This window comes from Channa argus, unplaced genomic scaffold, assembly GCF_033026475.1.
Source record: "Channa argus isolate prfri unplaced genomic scaffold, Channa argus male v1.0 Contig078, whole genome shotgun sequence".
Lineage (NCBI taxonomy): Eukaryota > Metazoa > Chordata > Actinopteri > Anabantiformes > Channidae > Channa > Channa argus.
Window position 1 is genome coordinate 90,869 of NW_027125297.1, and position 25,163 is coordinate 116,031.

Genomic DNA, 25,163 nt, shown 5'->3' on the forward strand with positions numbered 1-25,163 from the left:
ATGGGATGTCTCAGGGAAAAAAGAGCTTGTTGATTAAGCCACTACACATCTGTCAGCTGGTATTGGTGTTCTTTTGCCCTTTGCTGGGAAGACATCAATTCATGGAGCTTTAACATATGCATTCATTTTTTCAGCAAACTCCAGAAAAAGAGTTCTTAGAGTAACCAGTATCCAATTATTGCATTACATTAATTGAACCACGTCATTTGGTAGAGTACTAGAGTCATTGAATGGAGCACAACAGAAAGAACTGTTGCCAAAGTTGCCTGCATTTATTGCACATTAAATCCTGAGACCAGCAACACAGCTCAAAGGACGAGCTGGTTTTATTCGTCCTACACTATAACAGGTCCCACCGTGGTTTGAACTCAGATCGCTGGATTCACAGTCCGGAGTGCTTACCTATACACCAGGGAATCTCCAGATGCTGCCAAATGAAGAATGTGTGCACTGGAAATGTGAACATTGTTACACAGACAACAGTTTTAACAGTCTGTGGTTTTACTGAACAGTCCTGAACACTCAGATGCTTGACAGGGGTTTCAAGGCTTATTGCATTTCACAGGGAGATATTTACACTACTAGACCTTATGACTCTGTTTGGGGTGAAACACAAAAATAGGGAAGCACTTGAAAACGAGGGGTAGGGTTATAAATTAGGAATTTGGGATTGTGTCTGGGATTGCACTTCATGCCCAAAATGTGTTTTTAGCATTATCTGAATGAGAATCGCAAGGATATTTACTTAAGAGTGTGTCTATCGTAAACCATTGTGCAACCTTTGCCTCATCTCTCTCCCTGTAGTAGTTCTTTAAACACTTGCCATGAGTGTTGATTGCACAAAGTACTCTATGTCTCTGGAACAAGATGAGCTCGTTGACAATGCCACTGTGTGTCTCCCAGTTGGTGGAGTAACTGAGTCACTCACTGGGGCAAAATAACCTACAACTAGCCAGCGGTAGGTTCCACCGAGATTTGAACTGGGATCACTGGATTCAAAGTCCAGAGTGCTCACCATTACACCATGGAACCATTTCACATTGTTAGGCTACTTTTGTTGAACAGTTTCTTCCAGACGATTTGATTCATTTCATTATTGTGTGCATATTGACAACTTGGAGATTGGGTGATCATGTAGCAAACTATAAAATTGTCAATACAAGGAAGATTGGGTACATCTAAGCACTGTGTCACTCTTATCTCTGTGTGTGATGTTCATTGCATCTATCCAGATGAACTGTAACTTGTATAACATCAAAGTCTATGAATTCATCCAGGTAAGCAGCATTGGAGAATAGGTGGTTCCCCACCTTTGACTAATGTGGGAGAATGTGTTTTCCAAGTGTCAGCTGTTGTCCCTAAAATCCAACATTTGTCAGAAGTGGGATTCGAACCCACGCCTCCAGGAGAGACTGCGACCTGAACGCAGCGCCTTAGACCGCTCGGCCATCCTGACAACGGAAGTGGGGGTTGTTTGGTACTCCAAAGAAATCCGAAAAGACAGCGTTTAGATTATGCGTAATTATTGTGAATCAAATGTGCAAACTCGTCATCAGCCTATCTCTTTATCAGTTCATTGCTACCCTGGCCATCAGTGATTGATGCGTGAAGTATGGGATGTCTCAGGCAAAAAAGAGCTTGTTGATTAAGCCACTACACATCTGTCAGCTGGTATTGGTGTTCTTCTGCCCTTTGCTGGGAAGACATCAATTCATGGAGCTTTAACATATGCATTGATTTTTTCAGCAAACTCCAGAAAAAGAGTTCTTAGAGTAACCAGTATCCAATTATTGCATTACATTAATTGAACCACGTCATTTGGTAGAGTACTAGAGTCATTGAATGGAGCACAACAGAAAGAACTGTTGCCAAAGTTGCCTGCATTTATTGCACATTAAATCCTGAGACCAGCAACACAGCTCAAAGGACGAGCTGGTTTTATTCGTCCTACACTATAACAGGTCCCACCGTAATTTGAACTCAGATCGCTGGATTCACAGTCCAGAGTGCTTACCTATACACCAGGGAATCTCCAGATGCTGCCAAATGAAGAATATGCGCACTGGAAATGTGAACAGTGTTACACAGACAACAGTTGTAACAGTCTGTGGTTTTACTGAGCAGTCCTGAACACTCTGATGCTTGACAGGGGTTTCAAGGCTTATTGCATTTCACAGGGAGATATTTCAACTACTAGCCCTTATGACTCTGTTTGGGGTGAAACACAAAAATAGGGAAGCACTTGAAAACGAGGGGTAGGGTTATAAATTAGGAATTTGGGATTGTGTCTGGGATCGCACTTCATGCCCAAAATGTGTTTTTAGCATTATCTGAATGAGAATCGCAAGGATATTTACTTAAGAGTGTGTCTATCGTAAACCATTGTCTCATCTCTCTCCCTGTATTAGTTCTTTAAACACTTGCCATGAGTGTTGATTGCACAAAGTACTCTATGTCTCTGGAACAAGATGAGCTCGTTGACAATGCCACTGTGTGTCTCCCAGTTGGTGGAGTAACTGAGTCACTCATTGGGGCAAAAAAACCTACAACTAGCCAGCTGTAGGTTCCTCCGAGATTTGAACTCAGATCACTGGATTCAAAGTCCAGAGTGCTCACCATTACACCATGGAACCATTTCACATTGTTAGGCTACTTTTGTTGAACAGTTTCTTCCAGACGATTTGATTCATTTCATTATTGTGTGCATATTGACAACTTGGAGATTGGGTGATCATGTAGCAAACTATAAAGTTGTCAATACAAGGAAGTTTGGGTACATCTAAACACTGTGTCACTCTTATCTCTGTGTGTGATGTTCATTGCATCTATCCAGATGAACTGTAACTTGTATAACATCAAAGTCAATGAATTCATCCAGGTAAGCAGCATTGGAGAATAGGTGGCTCCCCACCTTTGACTAAAGTGGGAGAATGTGTTTTGCAAGTGTCAGCTGTTGTCCCTAAAATCCAATGTTTGTCAGAAGTGGGATTCGAACTCATGCCTCCAGGAGAGACTGCAACCTGAACGCAGCGCCTTAGACCGCTCGGCCTTCCTGACAACAGAAGGGGGGGTTGTTTGGTACTCCAAAGAAATCCGAAAAGACAGCGTTTAGATTATGCGTAATTATTGTGAATCAAATGTGCAAACTCGTCATCAGCCTATCTCTTTATCGGTTTATTGCTACCCTGGCCATCAGTGATGGATGCGTGAAGTATGGTATGTCTCAGGCAAAAAAGAGCTTGTTGATTAAGACACTACACACCTGTCAGCTGGTATTGGTGTTCTTCTGCCCTTTACTGGCAAGACATCAATTCATAGAGCTTTAACATATACATTCAGTTTTTCAGCAAACTCCAGAAAAGGTAACCAGTATCCAAATACTGCATTATATTAATTGAACCACGGCATTTGGTAGAGTACTAAAGTCATTGAATGGAGCATAAGAGAAAGAACTGTTGCCAAAGTTGCCTGCATTTATTGCACATTAAAACCTGAGAACAGCAAGCCAGCTTAAAGGTCCAGCTGGTTTTATTTATTCTACAGTATAACAGGTCCCATCGTGATTTGAACTCAGATTGCTGGATTCATAGTCCAGAGTGCTTACCTATACACCAGGGAATCTCCAGATGCTGCCAAATGAAGCAAGTGTGCACAGGAAAAGTGAACAGTGTTACACAGACACTATTTTTAATATATTTCAAATACTAACCCTTATGACAAAAATAAGGAAGCACTTGAGAACTAGGGTAGGGTTATAAAAGAGGAATTGGGGATTGTGTCTGGGATCGCACTTCATGCCCAAAATGTGTTTTTAGCATTATGTGACAGAGATCAGCAAGGATTATTATTTTAAATCATCGTGCAGGCTTGGCCTCATTTCTGTGCTGGTATAAGTTTTTTTGGAATTGTCATGAGTGTTTAGTGCACATAGTATTCTGTTTCTGGAACAAGATGAGCTCCATGACAATGCCACTGTGAGTCTCCCAGTTGGTGGAGTAACCGAGTCATTCATTGGATCGAGGAAAGCTACAACCTGCCAACAGTAGGTCCCACCGAGATTTGAACTCGGATCGCTGGATTCAGAGTCCAGAGTGCTCACCATTACACCATGGAACCTTTCCACATTGCTAGCTTAATGTTGTTGAACAGGTTCTTCCACACAATTTGATTCATTTCATTATTGTCTCCAACTTGACAACTTGGAGATTTGGCTGATCATGTAGCAAACTAAAAAAATGTCAATACGAGGCGGTTTGGGTACATCTAAGCACTGTGTCACTTTTATCTCAGTGTGTGATGTTCATTGCATCTATCCAGATGCAATGTAACTTGTATAACATCAAAATCTATGGATTTGGCCAATAGAGTCAGTCTCAAATGGACTCTCATTAGTGATTATAGGGCATAGATGAAAGACTACCTTTGATACGTAACTAGTGGAGTGCCAAAGCCATGCTCCTTGAGCTCCACAGCCCTGCTTGCTTGTCAGCTATCTGTGCTTTACCCACTGCTCCTGCACTTTCTGTCTGATTGAACACACCTTATCCAGGTAAGCAGTCTTGGAGAATAGGTGGTACCCTACCTCTGACGAATGTGGAAGAATGGATCCAATGTGTTTTCCAAGTGTCAGCTGTTGTCCAACGCGGTACAACGCGGTTTGGGTACATCTAAGCACTGTGTCACTTTTATCTCAGTGTGTGATGTTCATTGCATCTATCCAGATGCACTGTAACTTGTATAACATCAAAATCTATGGATTTGGCCAATAGAGTCAGTCTCAAATGGACTCTCATTAGTGATTATAGGGCATAGATGAAAGACTACCTTTGATACGTAACTAGAGGGGTGCCAAAGCCATGATCCTTGAGCTCCACAGCCCTGCTTGCTTGTCAGCTATCCATGCTTTACCCACTGCTCCTGCACTTTCTGTCTGATTGAACACACCTTATCCAGGTAAGCAGTCTTGGAGAATAAGTGGTTCCCCACCTCTGACGAATGTGGAAGAATGGATCCAATGTGTTTTCCAAGTGTCAGCTGTGGTCCCTAAAATCCAACATTTGTCAGAAGTGGGATTCGAACCCACGCCTCCAGGAGAGACTGCGACCTGAACGCAGCGCCTTAGACCGCTCGGCCATCCTGACAACGGAAGGTGGGGTTGTTTGGTACTCCAAAGAAATCCGAAAAGACAGCGTTTAGATTATGCGTAATTATTGTGAATCAAATGTGCAAACTCGTCATCAGCCTATCTCTTTATCAGTTCATTGCTACCCTGGCCATCAGTGATTGATGCGTGAAGTATGGGATGTCTCAGGCAAAAAAGAGCTTGTTGATTAAGCCACTACACATCTGTCAGCTGGTATTGGTGTTCTTCTGCCCTTTGCTGGGAAGACATCAATTCATAGAGCTTTAACATATGCATTCATTTTTTCAGCAAACTCCAGAAAAAGAGTTCTTAGATTAACCAGTATCCAATTATTGCATTACATTAATTGAACCACGTCATTTGGTAGAGTACTAGAGTCATTGAATGGAGCAAAACAGAAAGAACTGTTGCCAAAGTTGCCTGCATTTATTGCACATTAAATCCTGAGACCAGCAACACAGCTCAAAGGACGAGCTGGTTTTATTCGTCCTACACTATAACAGGTCCCACCGTAATTTGAACTCAGATCGCTGGATTCACAGTCCAGAGTGCTTACCTATACACCAGGGAATCTCCAGATGCTGCCAAATGAAGAATGTGTGCACTGGAAATGTGAACATTGTTACACAGACAACAGTTTTAACAGTCTGTGGTTTTACTGAACAGTCCTGAACACTCAGATGCTTGACAGGGGTTTCAAGGCTTATTGCATTTCACATGGAGATATTTACACTACTAGACCTTATGACTCTGTTTGGGGTGAAACACAAAAATAGGGAAGCACTTGAAAACGAGGGGTAGGGTTATAAATTAGGAATTTGGGATTGTGTCTGGGATCGCACTTCATGCCCAAAATGTGTTTTTAGCATTATCTGAATGAGAATCGCAAGGATATTTACTTAAGAGTGTGTCTATCGTAAACCATTGTGCAACCTTTGCCTCATCTCTCTCCCTGTATTAGTTCTTTAAACACTTGCCATGAGTGTTGATTGCACAAAGTACTTTATGTCTTTGGAACAAGATGAGCTCGTTGACAATGCCACTGTGTGTCTCCCAGTTGGTGGAGTAACTGAGTCACTCATTGGGGCAAAAAACCTACAACTAGCCAGCGGTAGGTTCCTCCGAGATTTGAACTCAGATCACTGGCTTCAAAGTCCAGAGTGCTCACCATTACACCATGGAACCATTTCACATTGTTAGGCTTCTTTTGTTGAACAGTGTCTTCCAGACGATTTGATTAATTTCATTATTGACAACTTGGAGATTGGGTGATCATGTAGCAAACTATAAAATTGCCAATACAAGGAAGTTTGGGTACATCTAAGCACTGTGTCACTCTTATCTCTGTGTGTGATGTTCATTGCATCTATCCAGATGAACTGTAACTTGTATAACATCAAAGTCTATGAATTCATCCAGGTAAGCAGCATTGGAGAATAGGTGGCTCCCCACCTTTGACTAATGTGGGAGAATGTGTTTTGCAAGTGTCAGCTGTTGTCCCTAAAATCCAACATTTGTCAGAAGTGGGATTCGAACCCACGCCTCCAGGAGAGACTGCGACCTGAACGCAGCGCCTTAGACCGCTCGTGACAACAGAAGGTGGGGTTGTTTGGTACTCCAAAGAAATCCGAAAAGACAGCTTTTAGATTATGCGTAATTATTGTGAATCAAATGTGCAAACTCGTCATCAGCCTATCTCTTTATCAGTTCATTGCGACCCTGGCCATCAGTGATTGATGAGTGAAGTATGGGATGTCTCAGGGAAAAAAGAGCTTGTTGATTAAGCCACTACACATCTGTCAGCTGGTATTGGTGTTCTTCTGCCCTTTGCTGGGAAGACATCAATTCATGGAGCTTTAACATATGCATTCATTTTTTCAGCAAACTCCAGAAAAAGAGTTCTTAGAGTAACCAGTATCCAATTATTGCATTCCATTAATTGAACCACGTCATTTGGTAGAGTACTAGAGTCATTGAATGGAGCACAACAGAAAGAACTGTTGCCAAAGTTGCCTGCATTTATTGCACACTAAATCCTGAGACCAGCAACACAGCTCAAAGGACGAGCTGGTTTTATTCGTTCTACACTATAACAGGTCCCACTGTGATTTGAACTCAGATCGCTGGATTCACAGTCCAGAGTGCTTACCTATACACCAGGGAATCTCCAGATGCTGCCAAATGAAGAATGTGTGCACTGGAAATGTGAACAGTGTTACACAGACAACAGTTTTAACAGTCTGTGGTTTTACTGAGCAGTCCTGAACACTCAGATGCTTGACAGGGGTTTCAAGGCTTATTGCATTTCACAGGGAGATAATTCAACTACTAGACCTTATGACTCTGTTTGGGGTGAAACACAAAAATAGGGAAGCACTTGAAAATGAGGGGTAGGGTTATAAATTAGGAATTTGGGATTGTGTCTGGGATCGCAATTCATGCCCAAAATGTGTTTTTAGCATTATCTGAATGAGATCCGCAAGGATATTTACTTAAGAGTGTGTCTATCGTAAACCATTGTGCAACCTTTGCCTCATCTCTCTCCCTGTATTAGTTCTTTAAACACTTGCCATGAGTGTTGATTGCACAAAGTACTCTATGTCTCTGGAACAAGATGAGCTCGTTGACAATGCCACTGTGTGTCTCCCAGTTGGTGGAGTAACTGAGTCACTCATTGGGGCAAAAAACCTACAACTAGCCAGCGGTAGGTTCCATTGAGATTTGAGCTCGGATCACTAGATTCAAAGTCCAGAGTGCTCACCATTACACCATGGAACCATTTCATTTTGTTAGGCTACTTTTGTTGAACAGTTTCTTCCACACGATTTGATTCATTTCATTATTGTGTGCACATTGACAACTTTGAGATTGGGTGATCATGTAGCAAACTATAAAATTGTCAATACAAGGAAGTTTGGGTACATCTAAGCACTGTGTCACTCTTATCTCTGTGTGTGATGTTCATTGCATCTATCCAGATGAACTGTAACTTGTATAACATCAAAGTCTATGAATTCATCCAGGTAAGCAGCATTGGAGAATAGGTGGCTCCCCACCTTTGACTAAAGTGGGAGAATGTGTTTTGCAAGTGTCAGCTGTTGTCCCTAAAATCCAACGTTTGTCAGAAGTGGGATTCGAACTCACGCCTCCAGGAGAGACTGCAACCTGAACGCAACGCCTTAGACCGCTCGGCCTTCCTGACAACAGAAGGTGGGGTTGTTTGGTACTCCAAAGAAATCCGAAAAGACAGCGTTTAGATTATGCGTAATTATTGTGAATCAAATGTGCAAACTCGTCATCAGCCTATCTCTTTATCAGTTCATTGCTACCCTGGCCATCAGTGATTGATGCCTGAAGTATGGGATGTCTCAGGGAAAAAAGAGCTTGTTGATTAAGCCACTACACATCTGTCAGCTGGTATTGGTGTTCTTCTGCCCTTTGCTGGGAAGACATCAATTCATGGAGCTTTAACATATGCATTCATTTTTTCAGCAAACTCCAGAAAAAGAGTTCTTAGAGTAACCAGTATCCAATTATTGCATTACATTAATTGAACCACGTCATTTGGTAGAGTACTAGAGTCATTGAATGGAGCACAACAGAAAGAACTGTTGCCAAAGTTGCCTGCATTTATTGCACATTAAATCCTGAGACCAGCAACACAGCTCAAAGGATGAGCTGGTTTTATTCGTTCTACACTATAACAGGTCCGACCGTGATTTGAACTCAGATCGCTGGATTCACAGTCCAGAGTGCTTACCTATACACCAGGGAATCTCCAGATGCTGCCAAATGAAGAATGTGTGCACTGGAAATGTGAACAGTGTTACACAGACAACAGTTTTAACAGTCTGTGGTTTTACTGAGCAGTCCTGAACACTCAGATGCTTGACAGGGGTTTCAAGGCTTATTGCATTTCACAGGGAGATAATTCAACTACTAGACCTTATGACTCTGTTTGGGGTGAAACACAAAAATAGGGAAGCACTTGAAAATGAGGGGTAGGGTTATAAATTAGGAATTTGGGATTGTGTCTGGGATCGCAATTCATGCCCAAAATGTGTTTTTACCATTATCTGAATGAGATCCGCAAGGATATTTACTTAAGAGTGTTTCTATCGTAAACCATTGTGCAACCTTTGCCTCATCTCTCTCCCTGTAGTAGTTCTTTAAACACTTGCCATGAGTGTTGATTGCACAAAGTACTCTATGTCTCTGGAACAAGATGAGCTCGTTGACAATGCCACTGTGTGTCTCCCAGTTGGTGGAGTAACTGAGTCACTCACTGGGGCAAAAAAACCTACAACTAGCCAGCAGTAGGTTCCACCGAGATTTGAACTCGGATCACTGGATTCAAAGTCCAGAGTGCTCACCATTACACCATGGAACCATTTCACATTCTTAGGCTACTTTTGTTGAACAGTTTCTTCCAGACGATTTGATTCATTTCATTATTGTGTGCATATTGACAACTTGGAGATTGGGTGATCATGTAGCAAACTATAAAATTGTCAATACAAGGAAGATTGGGTACATCTAAGCACTGTGTCACTCTTATCTCTGTGTGTGAAGTTCATTGCATCTATCCAGATGCAATGTAACTTGTATAACATCAAAATCTATGGATTTGGCCAATAGAGTCAGTCTCAAATGGACTCTCATTAGTGATTATAGGGCATAGATGAAAGACTACCTTTGATACGTAACTAGTGGAGTGCCAAAGCCATGCTCCTTGAGCTACACAGCCCTGCTTGCTTGTCAGCTATCTGTGCTTTACCCATTGCTCCTGCACTTTCTGTCTGATTGAACACACCTTATCCAGGTAAGCAGTCTTGGAGAATAGGTGGTTCCCTACCTCTGACGAATGTGGAAGAATGGATCCAATGTGTTTTCCAAGTGTCAGCTGTTGTCCTTAAAAAACAACATTTGTCAGAAGTGGGATTCCAACCCACGCCTCCAGGAGAGACTGCGACCTTAACGCAGCGCCTTAGACCGCTCGGCCATCCTGACAACAGAACAGGCTTGGTTTGGTACTCCAAAAAAAATGCGCAAAGACAGCATTTAGATTAGGCGTAATTATTGTAAATCAAAAGTGCAAACTCGTCATCAGCCTATCTCTTTATCAGTTTATTGAAGTTGCAACTGGATTCTGGACTTCCTGACTGGGAGACCCCAGTCAGTCCGGATCGGGAACAACATCTCCAGCACCACCACACTGAGCACTGGAGCCCCTCAGGGCTTTGTGCTCAGCCCTCTGCTGTTCACTCTGCTGACGCACGACTGTGTAGCAATGCACAGCTCAAACCACATAGTCAAGTTTGCTGATGACACGACCGTGGTGGGTCTAATCAGCAAGAACGACGAGTCAGCCTACAGAGAGGAGGTGCAACGTGCAACGATTAACAGCCTGGTGTGGAGCAAACAACCTGTCTCTGAACGTTGACAAAACTAAAGAGATGGTTGTGGACTTCAGGAGAGCACAGGGTGACCATTCTCCATTGATCATCGATGGATCCTCAGTGGAGATAGTCAAGAGCACCAAATTCCTTGGTGTTCATCTGGCGGACAACCTCACCTGGTCAGTCAACACCAGCTCCATCACCAAGAAGGCCCAGCAGCGTCTCTACTTCCTGAGAAGGCTGAGGAAAGCCCATCTCCCTCCCCCCATCCTGACCATGTTCTACAGAGGGACCATTGAGAGCATCCTGAGCAGCTGCATCACTGCCTGGTTTGGGAACTGCACCGTCGCGGATCGCAAGACCCTACAGAGGATAGTGAGGACAGCTGAGAAGATCATCGGAGTCTCTCTGCCCTCTATCATGCACATTTACACCACACGCTGCATCCGCAAAGCCAACAGCATTGTGGACGACCCCACACACCCATCACACACACTCTTCACACTCCTGCCATCAGGAAAGAGGTTCCGAAGCATTCGGGCCACCACATCCAGACTATGCAACAGTTTTTTCCCACAAGCCATCAGGCTCCTCAACACACAGAACTGAAATAGAACTTAAACACACTGCAAACCGAACTCAGCACATTCTCATCACTCACTACTCATCTCATTCCACCACCACTTATTTATTATTTATTTACTTTTATCATTCTACATTTACTGCACTACACTGTTTACCTGCTGTTTTTTTTTTGCACATTCCAATGCAATTGCACTTTTTTTACATGCTGGACATTTAAATGCACTATACCGTTTACATGCTGCTCTTTTTTTTAACACCCCTAGCACACTTAACTGAACTGTACTGTACTGTAAAATAGTATACAGTAGGTTTACTGGTCGGCACTGTCTTGGGTCTTGTGTCTTGTGTCCTGTCCTGTGTTACTTGTGTTGTCTGTCTACACTGTCCGTCTGTACTGTTTTTTCGTCTGCACTGTTTGCACTTGGTTGCACTCGATGCACTTTATTATAGCTTGTGTTGTTTGTAGCACCTTGGTTCTTGGAGAAACGTTATCTCGTTTCTACTGTGTACTGTGTACCACTGTGTATAGTAGAAATGACAATAAAAGCCACTTGACTTGACTTGACTTGACTTGCTACCCTGGCCATCAGTGATGGATGCGTGAAGTATGGTATGTCTCAGGCAAAAAAGAGCTTGTTGATTAAGACACTACACACCTGTCAGCTGGTATTGGTGTTCTTCTGCCCTTTGCTGGCAAGACATCAATTCATAGAGCTTTGACATATACATTCAGTTTTTCAGCAAACTCCAGAAAAGGTAACCAGTATCCAAATATTGCATTACATTAATTGAACCACGTCATTTGGTAGAGTACTAGAGTCATTGAATGGAGCACAACAGAAAGAACTGTTGCCAAAGTTGCCTGCATTTATTTCACATTAAATCCTGAGACCAGCAACACAGCTCAAAGGACGAGCTGGTTTTATTCGTTCTACACTATAACAGGTCCCACCGTGGTTTGAACTCAGATCGCTGGATTCACAGTCCGGAGTGCTTACCTATACACCAGGGAATCTCCAGATGCTGCCAAATGAAGAATGTGTGTACTGGAAATGTGAACATTGTTACACAGACAACAGTTTTAACAGTCTGTGGTTTTACTGAACAGTCCTGAACACTCAGATGCTTGACAGGGGTTTCAAGGCTTATTGCATTTCACAGGGAGATATTTACACTACTAGACCTTATGACTCTGTTTGGGGTGAAACACAAAAATAGGGAAGCACTTGAAAACGAGGGGTAGGGTTATAAATTAGGAATTTGGGATTGTGTCTGGGATCGCACTTCATGCCCAAAATGTGTTTTTAGCATTATCTGAATGAGAATCGCAAGGATATTTACTTAAGAGTGTGTCTATCGTAAACCATTGTGCAACCTTTGCCTCATCTCTCTCCCTGTATTAGTTCTTTAAACACTTGCCATGAGTGTTGATTGCACAAAGTACTCTATGTCTCTGGAACAAGATGAGCTCGTTGACAATGCCACTGTGTGTCTCCCAGTTGGTGGAGTAACTGAGTCTCTCATTGGGGCAAAAAAACCTACAACTAGCCAGCGGTAGGTTCCACCGAGATTTGACCTCAGATCACTGGCTTCAAAGTCCAGAGTGCACACCATTACACCATGGAACCGTTTCACTTTGTTAGGCTTCTTTTGTTGAACAGTTTCTTCCAGACGATTTGATTCATTTCATTATTGTGTGCACATTGACAACTTGGAGATTGGGTGATCATGTAGCAAACTATAAAATTGTCAATACAAGGAAGTTTGGGTAGATCTAAGCACTGTGTCACTCTTATCTCTGTGTGTGATGTTCATTGCATCTATCCAGATGAACTGTAACTTGTATAACATCAAAGTCTATGAATTCATCCAGGTAAGCAGCATTGGAGAATAGGTGGCTCCCCACCTTTGACTAAAGTGGGAGAATGTGTTTTGCAAGTGTCAGCTGTTGTCCCTAAAATCCAATGTTTGTCAGAAGTGGGATTCAAACCCACGCCTCCAGGAGAGACTGCAACCTGAACGCAGCGCCTTAGACCGCTCGGCCTTCCTGACAACAGAAGGGGGGGTTGTTTGGTACTCCAAAGAAATCCGAAAAGACAGCGTTTAGATTATGCGTAATTATTGTGAATCAAATGTGCAAACTCGTCATCAGCCTATCTCTTTATCAGTTCATTGCTACCCTGGCCATCAGTGATTGATGCGTGAAGTATGGGATGTCTCAGGGAAAAAAGAGCTTGTTGATTAAGCCACTACACATCTGTCAGCTGGTATTGGTGTTCTTCTGCCCTTTGCTGGGAAGACATCAATTCATAGAGCTTTAACATATGCATTCATTTTTTCAGCAAACTCCAGAAAAAGAGTTCTTAGAGTAACCAGTACCCAATTATTGCATTACATTAATTGAACCACGTCATTTGGTAGAGTACTAGAGTCATTGAATGGAGCACAACAGAAAGAACTGTTGCCAAAGTTGCCTGCATTTATTGCACATTAAATCCTGAGACCAGCAACACAGCTCAAAGGACGAGCTGGTTTTATTCGTTCTACACTATAACAGGTCCCACCGTGGTTTGAACTCAGATCGCTGGATTCACAGTCCGGAGTGCTTACCTATACACCAGGGAATCTCCAGATGCTGCCAAATGAAGAATGTGTGCACTGGAAATGTGAACATTGTTACACAGACAACAGTTTTAACAGTCTGTGGTTTTACTGAACAGTCCTGAACACTCAGATGCTTGACAGGGGTTTCAAGGCTTATTGCATTTCACAGGGAGATATTTACACTACTAGACCTTATGACTCTGTTTGGGGTGAAACACAAAAATAGGGAAGCACTTGAAAACGAGGGGTAGGGTTATAAATTAGGAATTTGGGATTGTGTCTGGGATCGCACTTCATGCCCAAAATGTGTTTTTAGCATTATCTGAATGAGAATCGCAAGGATATTTACTTAAGAGTGTGTCTATCGTAAACCATTGTGCAACCTTTGCCTCATCTCTCTCCCTGTAGTAGTTCTTTAAACACTTGCCATGAGTGTTGATTGCACAAAGTACTCTATGTCTCTGGAACAAGATGAGCTCGTTGACAATGCCACTGTGTGTCTCCCAGTTGGTGGAGTAACTGAGTCACTCACTGGGGCAAAAAAACCTACAACTAGCCAGCGGTAGGTTCCACCGAGATTTGAACTCGGATCACTGGATTCAAAGTCCAGAGTGCTCACCATTACACCATGGAACCATTTCACACTGTTAGGCTACTTTTGTTGAACAGTTTCTTCCAGACGATTTGATTCATTTCATTATTGTGTGCATATTGACAACTTGGAGATTGGGTGATCATGTAGCAAACTATAAAATTGTCAATACAAGGAAGATTGGGTACATCTAAGCACTGTGTCACTCTTATCTCTGTGTGTGATGTTCATTGCATCTATCCAGATGAACTGTAACTTGTATAACATCAAAGTCTATGAATTCATCCAGGTAAGCAGCATTGGAGAATAGGTGGTTCCCCACCTTTGACTAATGTGGGAGAATGTGTTTTCCAAGTGTCAGCTGTTGTCCCTAAAATCCAACATTTGTCAGAAGTGGGATTCGAACCCACGCCTCCAGGAGAGACTGCGACCTGAACGCAGCGCCTTAGACCGCTCAGCCATCCTGACAACGGAAGTGGGGGTTGTTTGGTACTCCAAAGAAATCCGAAAAGACAGCGTTTAGATTATGCGTAATTATTGTGAATCAAATGTGCAAACTCGTCATCAGCCTATCTCTTTATCAGTTCATTGCTACCCTGGCCATCAGTGATTGATGCGTGAAGTATGGGATGTCTCAGGCAAAAAAGAGCTTGTTGATTAAGCCACTACACATCTATCAGCTGGTATTGGTGTTCTTTTGCCCTTTGCTGGGAAGACATCAATTTATGGAGCTTTAACATATGCATTCATTTTTTCAGCAAACTCCAGAAAAAGAGTTCTTAGAGTAACCAGTATCCAATTATTGCATTACATTAATTGAACCACGTCATTTGGTAGAGTACTAGAGTCATTGAATGGAGCAAAAGAGAAAGAACTGTTGCCAAAGTTGCCTGCATTTATTGCACATTAAATCCTGAGACCAGCAACACAGCTCAAAGGACGAGCTGGTTTTATTCGTCCTACACTATAACAGGTCCCACCGTAATTTGAACTCAGATCGCTGGATTCACAGTCCAGAGTGCTTACCTATACACCAGGGAATCTCCAGATGCTGCCAAATGAAGAATGTGTGCACTGGAAATGTGAACATTGTTACACAGACAACAGTTTTAACAGTCTGTGGTTTTACTGAACAGTCCTGAACACTCAGATGCTTGACAGGGGTTTCAAGGCTTATTGCATTTCACATGGAGATATTTACACTACTAGACCTTATGACTCTGTTTGGGGTGAAACACAAAAATAGGGAAGCACTTGAAAACGAGGGGTAGGGTTATAAATTAGGAATTTGGGATTGTGTCTGGGATCGCACTTCATGCCCAAAATGTGTTTTTAGCATTATCTGAATGAGAATCGCAAGGATATTTACTTAAGAGTGTGTCTATCGTAAACCATTGTGCAACCTTTGCCTCATCTCTCTCCCTGTATTAGTTCTTTAAACACTTGCCATGAGCGTTGATTGCACAAAGTACTCTATGTCTTTGGAACAAGATGAGCTCGTTGACAATGCCACTGTGTGTCTCCCAGTTGGTGGAGTAACTGAGTCACTCATTGGGGCAAAAAAACCTACAACTAGCCAGCGGTACGTTCCTCCGAGATTTGAACTCAGATCACTGGCTTCAAAGTCCAGAGTGCTCACCATTACACCATGGAACCATTTCACATTGTTAGGCTTGTTTTGTTGAACAGTTTCTTCCAGACGATTTGATTAATTTCATTATTGACAACTTGGAGATTGGGTGATCATGTAGCAAACTATAAAATTGCCAATACAAGGAAGTTTGGGTACATCTAAGCACTGTGTCACTCTTATCTCTGTGTGTGATGTTCATTGCATCTATCCAGATGAACTGTAACTTGTATAACATCAAAGTCTATGAATTCATCCAGGTAAGCAGCATTGGAGAATAGGTGGTTCCCCACCTTTGACTAATGTGGGAGAATGTGTTTTCCAAGTGTCAGCTGTTGTCCCTAAAATCCAACATTTGTCAGAAGTGGGATTCGAACCCACGCCTCCAGGAGAGACTGCGACCTGAACGCAGCGCCTTAGACCGCTCGTGACAACAGAAGGTGGGGTTGTTTGGTACTCCAAAGAAATCCGAAAAGACAGCGTTTAGATTATGCGTAATTATTGTGAATCAAATGTGCAAACTCGTCATCAGCCTATCTCTTTATCAGTTCATTGCTTCCCTGGCCATCAGTGATTGATGCGTGAAGTATGGGATGTCTCAGGGAAAAAAGAGCTTGTTGATTAAGCCACTACACATCTGTCAGCTGGTATTGGTGTTCTTCTGCCCTTTGCTGGGAAGACATCAATTCATGGAGCTTTAACATATGCATTCATTTTTTCAGCAAACTCCAGAAAAAGAGTTCTTAGAGTAACCAGTATCCAATTATTGCATTACATTAATTGAACCACGTCATTTGGTAGAGTACTAGAGTCATTGAATGGAGCACAACAGAAAGAACTGTTGCCAAAGTTGCCTGCATTTATTGCACATTAAATCCTGAGACCAGCAACACAGCTCAAAGGACGAGCTGGTTTTATTCGTCCTACACTATAACAGGTCCCACCGTAATTTGAACTCAGATCGCTGGATTCACAGTCCAGAGTGCTTACCTATACACCAGGGAATCTCCAGATGCTGCCAAATGAAGAATGTGTGCACTGGAAATGTGAACATTGTTACACAGACAACAGTTTTAACAGTCTGTGGTTTTACTGAACAGTCCTGAACACTCAGATGCTTGACAGGGGTTTCAAGGCTTATTGCATTTCACATGGAGATATTTACACTACTAGACCTTATGACTCTGTTTGGGGTGAAACACAAAAATAGGGAAGCACTTGAAAACGAGGGGTAGGGTTATAAATTAGGAATTTGGGATTGTGTCTGGGATCGCACTTCATGCCCAAAATGTGTTTTTAGCATTATCTGAATGAGAATCGCAAGGATATTTACTTAAGAGTGTGTCTATCGTAAACCATTGTGCAACCTTTGCCTCATCTCTCTCCCTGTATTAGTTCTTTAAACACTTGCCATGAGCGTTGATTGCACAAAGTACTCTATGTCTTTGGAACAAGATGAGCTCGTTGACAATGCCACTGTGTGTCTCCCAGTTGGTGGAGTAACTGAGTCACTCATTGGGGCAAAAAAACCTACAACTAGCCAGGGGTACGTTCCTCCGAGATTTGAACTCAGATCACTGGCTTCAAAGTCCAGAGTGCTCACCATTACACCATGGAACCATTTCACTTTGTTAGGCTTCTTTTGTTGAACAGTTTCTTCCAGACGATTTGATTAATTTCATTATTGACAACTTGGAGATTGGGTGATCATGTAGCAAACTATAAAATTGCCAATACAAGGAAGTTTGGGTACATCTAAGCACTGTGTCACTCTTATCTCTGTGTGTGATGTTCATTGCATCTATCCAGATGAACTGTAACTTGTATAACATCAAAGTCTATGAATTCATCCAGGTAAGCAGCATTGGAGAATAGGTGGCTCCCCACCTTTGACTAATGTGGGAGAATGTGTTTTGCAAGTGTCAGCTGTTGTCCCTAAAATCCAACATTTGTCAGAAGTGGGATTCGAACCCACGCCTCCAGGAGAGACTGCGACCTGAACGCAGCGCCTTAGACCGCTCGTGACAACAGAAGGGGGGGTTGTTTGGTACTCCAAAGAAATCCGAAAAGACAGCGTTTAGATTATGCGTAATTATTGTGAATCAAATGTGCAAACTCGTCATCAGCCTATCTTTTTATCAGTTCATTGCTACCCTGGCCATCAGTGATTGATGCGTGAAGTATGGGATGTCTCAGGGAAAAAAGAGCTTGTTGATTAAGCCACTACACATCTGTCAGCTGGTATTGGTGTTCTTCTGCCCTTTGCTGGGAAGACATCAATTCATAGAGCTTTAACATATGCATTCATTTTTTCAGCAAACTCCAGAAAAAGAGTTCTTAGAGTAACCAGTATCCAATTATTGCATTACATTAATTGAACCACGTCATTTGGTAGAGTACTAGAGTCATTGAATGGAGCACAACAGAAAGAACTGTTGCCAAAGTTGCCTGCATTTATTGCACATTAAATCCTGAGACCAGCAACACAGCTCAAAGGACGAGCTGGTTTTATTCGTTCTACACTATAACAGGTCCCACCGTGGTTTGAACTCAGATCGCTGGATTCACAGTCCGGAGTGCTTACCTATACACCAGGGAATCTCCAGATGCTGCCAAATGAAGAATGTGTGCACTGGAAATGTGAACATTGTTACACAGACAACAGTTTTAACAGTCTGTGGTTTTACTGAACAGTCCTGAACACTCAGATGCTTGACAGGGGTTTCAAGGCTTATTGCATTTCACAGGGAGATATTTACACTACTAGACCTTATGACTCTGTTTGGGGTGAAACACAAAAATAGGGAAGCACTTGAAAACGAGGGGTAGGGTTATAAATTAGGAATTTGGGATTGTGTCTGGGATCGCACTTCATGCCCAAAATGTGTTTTTAGCATTATCTGAATGAGAATCGCAAGGATATTTACTTAAGAGTGTGTCTATCGTAAACCATTGTGCAACCTTTGCCTCATCTCTCTCCCTGTAGTAGTTCTTTAAACACTTGCCATGAGTGTTGATTGCACAAAGTACTCTATGTCTCTGGAACAAGATGAGCTCGTTGACAATGCCACTGTGTGTCTCCCAGTTGGTGGAGTAACTGAGTCACTCACTGGGGCAAAAAAACCTACAACTAGCCAGCGGTAGGTTCCACCGAGATTTGAACTCGGATCACTGGATTCAAAGTCCAGAGTGCTCACCATTACACCATGGAACCATTTCACACTGTTAGGCTACTTTTGTTGAACAGTTTCTTCCAGACGATTTGATTCATTTCATTATTGTGTGCATATTGACAACTTGGAGATTGGGTGATCATGTAGCAAACTATAAAATTGTCAATACAAGGAAGATTGGGTACATCTAAGCACTGTGTCACTCTTATCTCTGTGTGTGATGTTCATTGCATCTATCCAGATGAACTGTAACTTGTATAACATCAAAGTCTATGAATTCATCCAGGTAAGCAGCATTGGAGAATAGGTGGTTCCCCACCTTTGACTAATGTGGGAGAATGTGTTTTCCAAGTGTCAGCTGTTGTCCCTAAAATCCAACATTTGTCAGAAGTGGGATTCGAACCCACGCCTCCAGGAGAGACTGCGACCTGAACGCAGCGCCTTAGACCGCTCGGCCATCCTGACAACGGAAGTGGGGGTTGTTTGGTACTCCAAAGAAATCCGAAAAGACAGCGTTTAGATTATGCGTAATTATTGTGAATCAAATGTGCAAACTCGTCATCAGCCTATCTCTTTATCAGTTCATTGCTACCCTGGCCATCAGTGATTGATGCGTGAAGTATGGGATGTCTCAGGCAAAAAAGAGCTTGTTGATTAAGCCACTACACATCTATCAGCTGGTATTGGTGTTCTTTTGCCCTTTGCTGGGAAGACATCAATTTATGGAGCTTTAACATATGCATTCATTTTTTCAGCAAACTCCAGAAAAAGAGTTCTTAGAGTAACCAGTATCCAATTATTGCATTACATTAATTGAACCACGTCATTTGGTAGAGTACTAGAGTCATTGAATGGAGCAAAAGAGAAAGAACTGTTGCCAAAGTTGCCTGCATTTATTGCACATTAAATCCTGAGACCAGCAACACAGCTCAAAGGACGAGCTGGTTTTATTCGTCCTACACTATAACAGGTCCCACCGTAATTTGAACTCAGATCGCTGGATTCACAGTCCAGAGTGCTTACCTATACACCAGGGAATCTCCAGATGCTGCCAAATGAAGAATGTGTGCACTGGAAATGTGAACATTGTTACACAGACAACAGTTTTAACAGTCTGTGGTTTTACTGAACAGTCCTGAACACTCAGATGCTTGACAGGGGTTTCAAGGCTTATTGCATTTCACATGGAGATATTTACACTACTAGACCTTATGACTCTGTTTGGGGTGAAACACAAAAATAGGGAAGCACTTGAAAACGAGGGGTAGGGTTATAAATTAGGAATTTGGGATTGTGTCTGGGATCGCACTTCATGCCCAAAATGTGTTTTTAGCATTATCTGAATGAGAATCGCAAGGATATTTACTTAAGAGTGTGTCTATCGTAAACCATTGTGCAACCTTTGCCTCATCTCTCTCCCTGTATTAGTTCTTTAAACACTTGCCATGAGCGTTGATTGCACAAAGTACTCTATGTCTTTGGAACAAGATGAGCTCGTTGACAATGCCACTGTGTGTCTCCCAGTTGGTGGAGTAACTGAGTCACTCATTGGGGCAAAAAAACCTACAACTAGCCAGCGGTACGTTCCTCCGAGATTTGAACTCAGATCACTGGCTTCAAAGTCCAGAGTGCTCACCATTACACCATGGAACCATTTCACATTGTTAGGCTTCTTTTGTTGAACAGTTTCTTCCAGACGATTTGATTAATTTCATTATTGACAACTTGGAGATTGGGTGATCATGTAGCAAACTATAAAATTGTCAATACAAGGAAGATTGGGTACATCTAAGCACTGTGTCACTCTTATCTCTGTGTGTGATGTTCATTGCATCTATCCAGATGAAATGTAACTTGTATAACATCAAAGTCTATGAATTCATCCAGGTAAGCAGCATTGGAGAATAGGTGGTTCCCCACCTTTGACTAATGTGGGAGAATGTGTTTTCCAAGTGTCAGCTGTTGTCCCTAAAATCCAACATTTGTCAGAAGTGGGATTCGAACCCACGCCTCCAGGAGAGACTGCGACCTGAACGCAGCGCCTTAGACCGCTCGTGACAACAGAAGGTGGGGTTGTTTGGTACTCCAAAGAAATACGAAAAGACAGCGTTTAGATTATGCGTAATTATTGTGAATCAAATGTGCAAACTCGTCATCAGCCTATCTCTTTATCAGTTCATTGCTTCCCTGGCCATCAGTGATTGATGCGTGAAGTATGGGATGTCTCAGGGAAAAAAGAGCTTGTTGATTAAGCCACTACACATCTGTCAGCTGGTATTGGTGTTCTTTTGCCCTTTGCTGGGAAGACATCAATTCATGGAGCTTTAACATATGCATTCATTTTTTCAGCAAACTCCAGAAAAAGAGTTCTTAGAGTAACCAGTATCCAATTATTGCATTCCATTAATTGAACCACGTCATTTGGTAGAGTACTAGAGTCATTGAATGGAGCACAACAGAAAGAACTGTTGCCAAAGTTGCCTGCATTTATTGCACATTAAATCCTGAGACCAGCAACACAGCTCAAAGGACGAGCTGGTTTTATTCGTTCTACACTATAACAGGTCCCACCGTGATTTGAACTCAGATCGCTGGATTCACAGTCCAGAGTGCTTACCTATACACCAGGGAATCTCCAGATGCTGCCAAATGAAGAATGTGTGCACTGGAAATGTGAACAGTGTTACACAGACAACAGTTTTAACAGTCTGTGGTTTTACTGAGCAGTCCTGAACACTCAGATGCTTGACAGGGGTTTCAAGGCTTATTGCATTTCACAGGGAGATAATTCAACTACTAGACCTTATGACTATGTTTGGGGTGAAACACAAAAATAGGGAAGCACTTGAAAATGAGGGGTAGGGTTATAAATTAGGAATTTGGGATTGTGTCTGGGATCGCAATTCATGCCCAAAATGTGTTTTTAGCATTATCTGAATGAGATCCGCAAGGATATTTACTTAAGAGTGTGTCTATCGTAAACCATTGTGCAACCTTTGCCTCATCTCTCTCCCTGTATTAGTTCTTTAAACACTTGCCATGAGTGTTGATTGCACAAAGTACTCTATGTCTCTGGAACAAGATGAGCTCGTTGACAATGCCACTGTGTGTCTCCCAGTTGGTGGAGTAACTGAGTCACTCATTGGGGCAAAAAACCTACAACTAGCCAGCGGTAGGTTCCAACGAGATTTGAGCTCGGATCACTAGATTCAAAGTCCAGAGTGCTCACCATTACACCATGGAACCATTTCACTTTGTTAGGCTACTTTTGTTGAACAGTTTCTTCCAGACGATTTGATTCATTTCATTATTGTGTGCACATTGACAACTTGGAGATTGGGTGATCATGTAGCAAACTATAAAATTGTCAATACAAGGAAGTTTGGGTAGATCTAAGCACTGTGTCACTCTTATCTCTGTCTGTGATGTTCATTGCATCTATCCAGATGAACTGTAACTTGTATAACATCAAAGTCTATGAATTCATCCAGGTAAGCAGCATTGGAGAATAGGTGGCTCCCCACCTTTGACTAAAGTGGGAGAATGTGTTTTGCAAGTGTCAGCTGTTGTCCCTAAAATCCAACGTTTGTCAGAAGTGGGATTCGAACCCACGCCTCCAGGAGAGACTGCGACCTGAACGCAGCGCCTTAGACCGCTCGTGACAACAGAAGGTGGGGTTGTTTGGTACTCCAAAGAAATACGAAAAGACAGCGTTTAGATTATGCGTAATTATTGTGAATCAAATGTGCAAACTCGTCATCAGCCTATCTCTTTATCAGTTCATTGCTTCCCTGGCCATCAGTGATTGATGCGTGAAGTATGGGATGTCTCAGGGAAAAAAGAGCTTGTTGATTAAGCCACTACACATCTGTCAGCTGGTATTGGTGTTCTTTTGCCCTTTGCTGGGAAGACATCAATTCATGGAGCTTTAACATATGCATTCATTTTTTCAGCAAACTCCAGAAAAAGAGTTCTTAGAGTAACCAGTATCCAATTATTGCATTCCATTAATTGAACCACGTCATTTGGTAGAGTACTAGAGTCATTGAATGGAGCACAACAGAAAGAACTGTTGCCAAAGTTGCCTGCATTTATTGCACATTAAATCCTGAGACCAGCAACACAGCTCAAAGGACGAGCTGGTTTTATTCGTTCTACACTATAACAGGTCCCACCGTGATTTGAACTCAGATCGCTGGATTCACAGTCCAGAGTGCTTACCTATACACCAGGGAATCTCCAGATGCTGCCAAATGAAGAATGTGTGCACTGGAAATGTGAACAGTGTTACACAGACAACAGTTTTAACAGTCTGTGGTTTTACTGAGCAGTCCTGAACACTCAGATGCTTGACAGGGGTTTCAAGGCTTATTGCATTTCACAGGGAGATAATTCAACTACTAGACCTTATGACTATGTTTGGGGTGAAACACAAAAATAGGGAAGCACTTGAAAATGAGGGGTAGGGTTATAAATTAGGAATTTGGGATTGTGTCTGGGATCGCAATTCATGCCCAAAATGTGTTTTTAGCATTATCTGAATGAGATCCGCAAGGATATTTACTTAAGAGTGTGTCTATCGTAAACCATTGTGCAACCTTTGCCTCATCTCTCTCCCTGTATTAGTTCTTTAAACACTTGCCATGAGTGTTGATTGCACAAAGTACTCTATGTCTCTGGAACAAGATGAGCTCGTTGACAATGCCACTGTGTGTCTCCCAGTTGGTGGAGTAACTGAGTCACTCATTGGGGCAAAAAACCTACAACTAGCCAGCGGTAGGTTCCAACGAGATTTGAGCTCGGATCACTAGATTCAAAGTCCAGAGTGCTCACCATTACACCATGGAACCATTTCACTTTGTTAGGCTACTTTTGTTGAACAGTTTCTTCCAGACGATTTGATTCATTTCATTATTGTGTGCACATTGACAACTTGGAGATTGGGTGATCATGTAGCAAACTATAAAATTGTCAATACAAGGAAGTTTGGGTAGATCTAAGCACTGTGTCACTCTTATCTCTGTCTGTGATGTTCATTGCATCTATCCAGATGAACTGTAACTTGTATAACATCAAAGTCTATGAATTCATCCAGGTAAGCAGCATTGGAGAATAGGTGGCTCCCCACCTTTGACTAAAGTGGGAGAATGTGTTTTGCAAGTGTCAGCTGTTGTCCCTAAAATCCAACGTTTGTCAGAAGTGGGATTCAAACCCACGCCTTCAGGAGAGACTGCAACCTGAACGCAGCGCCTTAGACCGCTCGGCCTTCCTGACAACAGAAGGGGGGGTTGTTTGGTACTCCAAAGAAATCCGAAAAGACAGCGTTTAGATTATGCGTAATTATTGTGAATCAAATGTGCAAACTCGTCATCAGCCTATCTCTTTATCAGTTCATTGCTACCCTGGCCATCAGTGATTGATGCGTGAAGTATGGGATGTCTCAGGGAAAAAAGAGCTTGTTGATTAAGCCACTACACATCTGTCAGCTGGTATTGGTGTTCTTTTGCCCTTTGCTGGGAAGACATCAATTCATGGAGCTTTAACATATGCATTCATTTTTTCAGCAAACTCCAGAAAAAGAGTTCTTAGAGTAACCAGTATCCAATTATTGCATTACATTAATTGAACCACGTCATTTGGTAGAGTACTAGAGTCATTGAATGGAGCACAACGGAAAGAACTGTTGCCAAAGTTGCCTGCATTTATTGCACATTAAATCCTGAGACCAGCAACACAGCTCAAAGGACGAGCTGGTTTTATTCGTTCTACACTATAACAGGTCCCACCGTGGTTTGAACTCAGATCGCTGGATTCACAGTCCGGAGTGCTTACCTATACACCAGGGAATCTCCAGATGCTGCCAAATGAAGAATGTGTGCACTGGAAATGTGAACATTGTTACACAGACAACAGTTTTAACAGTCTGTGGTTTTACTGAACAGTCCTGAACACTCAGATGCTTGACAGGGGTTTCAAGGCTTATTGCATTTCACAGGGAGATATTTACACTACTAGACCTTATGACTCTGTTTGGGGT

The 25,163-nt window shown here is 42.3% G+C and overlaps 11 non-coding genes across 11 annotated transcripts; all 11 read right to left on the minus strand.

Annotated features, from left to right (window-relative positions):
- Window positions 1–960: 960 nt before the first annotated feature.
- Window positions 961–1,032, minus strand: trnaq-uug (transfer RNA glutamine (anticodon UUG)). The gene has a single exon. It is a non-coding gene; the product is annotated as a tRNA-Gln (tRNA).
- Window positions 1,033–1,373: 341 nt separating this feature from the next.
- Window positions 1,374–1,456, minus strand: trnal-cag (transfer RNA leucine (anticodon CAG)). Its single transcript has one exon. It is a non-coding gene; the product is annotated as a tRNA-Leu (tRNA).
- A 1,105-nt stretch (window positions 1,457–2,561) lies between these two features.
- On the minus strand, window positions 2,562–2,633 carry trnaq-uug (transfer RNA glutamine (anticodon UUG)). Its single transcript has one exon. It is a non-coding gene; the product is annotated as a tRNA-Gln (tRNA).
- Window positions 2,634–4,044: 1,411 nt separating this feature from the next.
- Window positions 4,045–4,116, minus strand: trnaq-cug (transfer RNA glutamine (anticodon CUG)). Its single transcript has one exon. It is a non-coding gene; the product is annotated as a tRNA-Gln (tRNA).
- Window positions 4,117–5,058: 942 nt separating this feature from the next.
- trnal-cag (transfer RNA leucine (anticodon CAG)) lies at window positions 5,059–5,141 on the minus strand. The gene has a single exon. It is a non-coding gene; the product is annotated as a tRNA-Leu (tRNA).
- A 4,320-nt stretch (window positions 5,142–9,461) lies between these two features.
- trnaq-uug (transfer RNA glutamine (anticodon UUG)) lies at window positions 9,462–9,533 on the minus strand. Its single transcript has one exon. It is a non-coding gene; the product is annotated as a tRNA-Gln (tRNA).
- Window positions 9,534–10,070: 537 nt separating this feature from the next.
- On the minus strand, window positions 10,071–10,153 carry trnal-aag (transfer RNA leucine (anticodon AAG)). Its single transcript has one exon. It is a non-coding gene; the product is annotated as a tRNA-Leu (tRNA).
- A 4,142-nt stretch (window positions 10,154–14,295) lies between these two features.
- Window positions 14,296–14,367, minus strand: trnaq-uug (transfer RNA glutamine (anticodon UUG)). Its single transcript has one exon. It is a non-coding gene; the product is annotated as a tRNA-Gln (tRNA).
- Window positions 14,368–14,708: 341 nt separating this feature from the next.
- On the minus strand, window positions 14,709–14,791 carry trnal-cag (transfer RNA leucine (anticodon CAG)). Its single transcript has one exon. It is a non-coding gene; the product is annotated as a tRNA-Leu (tRNA).
- A 4,304-nt stretch (window positions 14,792–19,095) lies between these two features.
- Window positions 19,096–19,167, minus strand: trnaq-uug (transfer RNA glutamine (anticodon UUG)). The gene has a single exon. It is a non-coding gene; the product is annotated as a tRNA-Gln (tRNA).
- Window positions 19,168–19,508: 341 nt separating this feature from the next.
- On the minus strand, window positions 19,509–19,591 carry trnal-cag (transfer RNA leucine (anticodon CAG)). Its single transcript has one exon. It is a non-coding gene; the product is annotated as a tRNA-Leu (tRNA).
- Window positions 19,592–25,163: the final 5,572 nt, after the last annotated feature.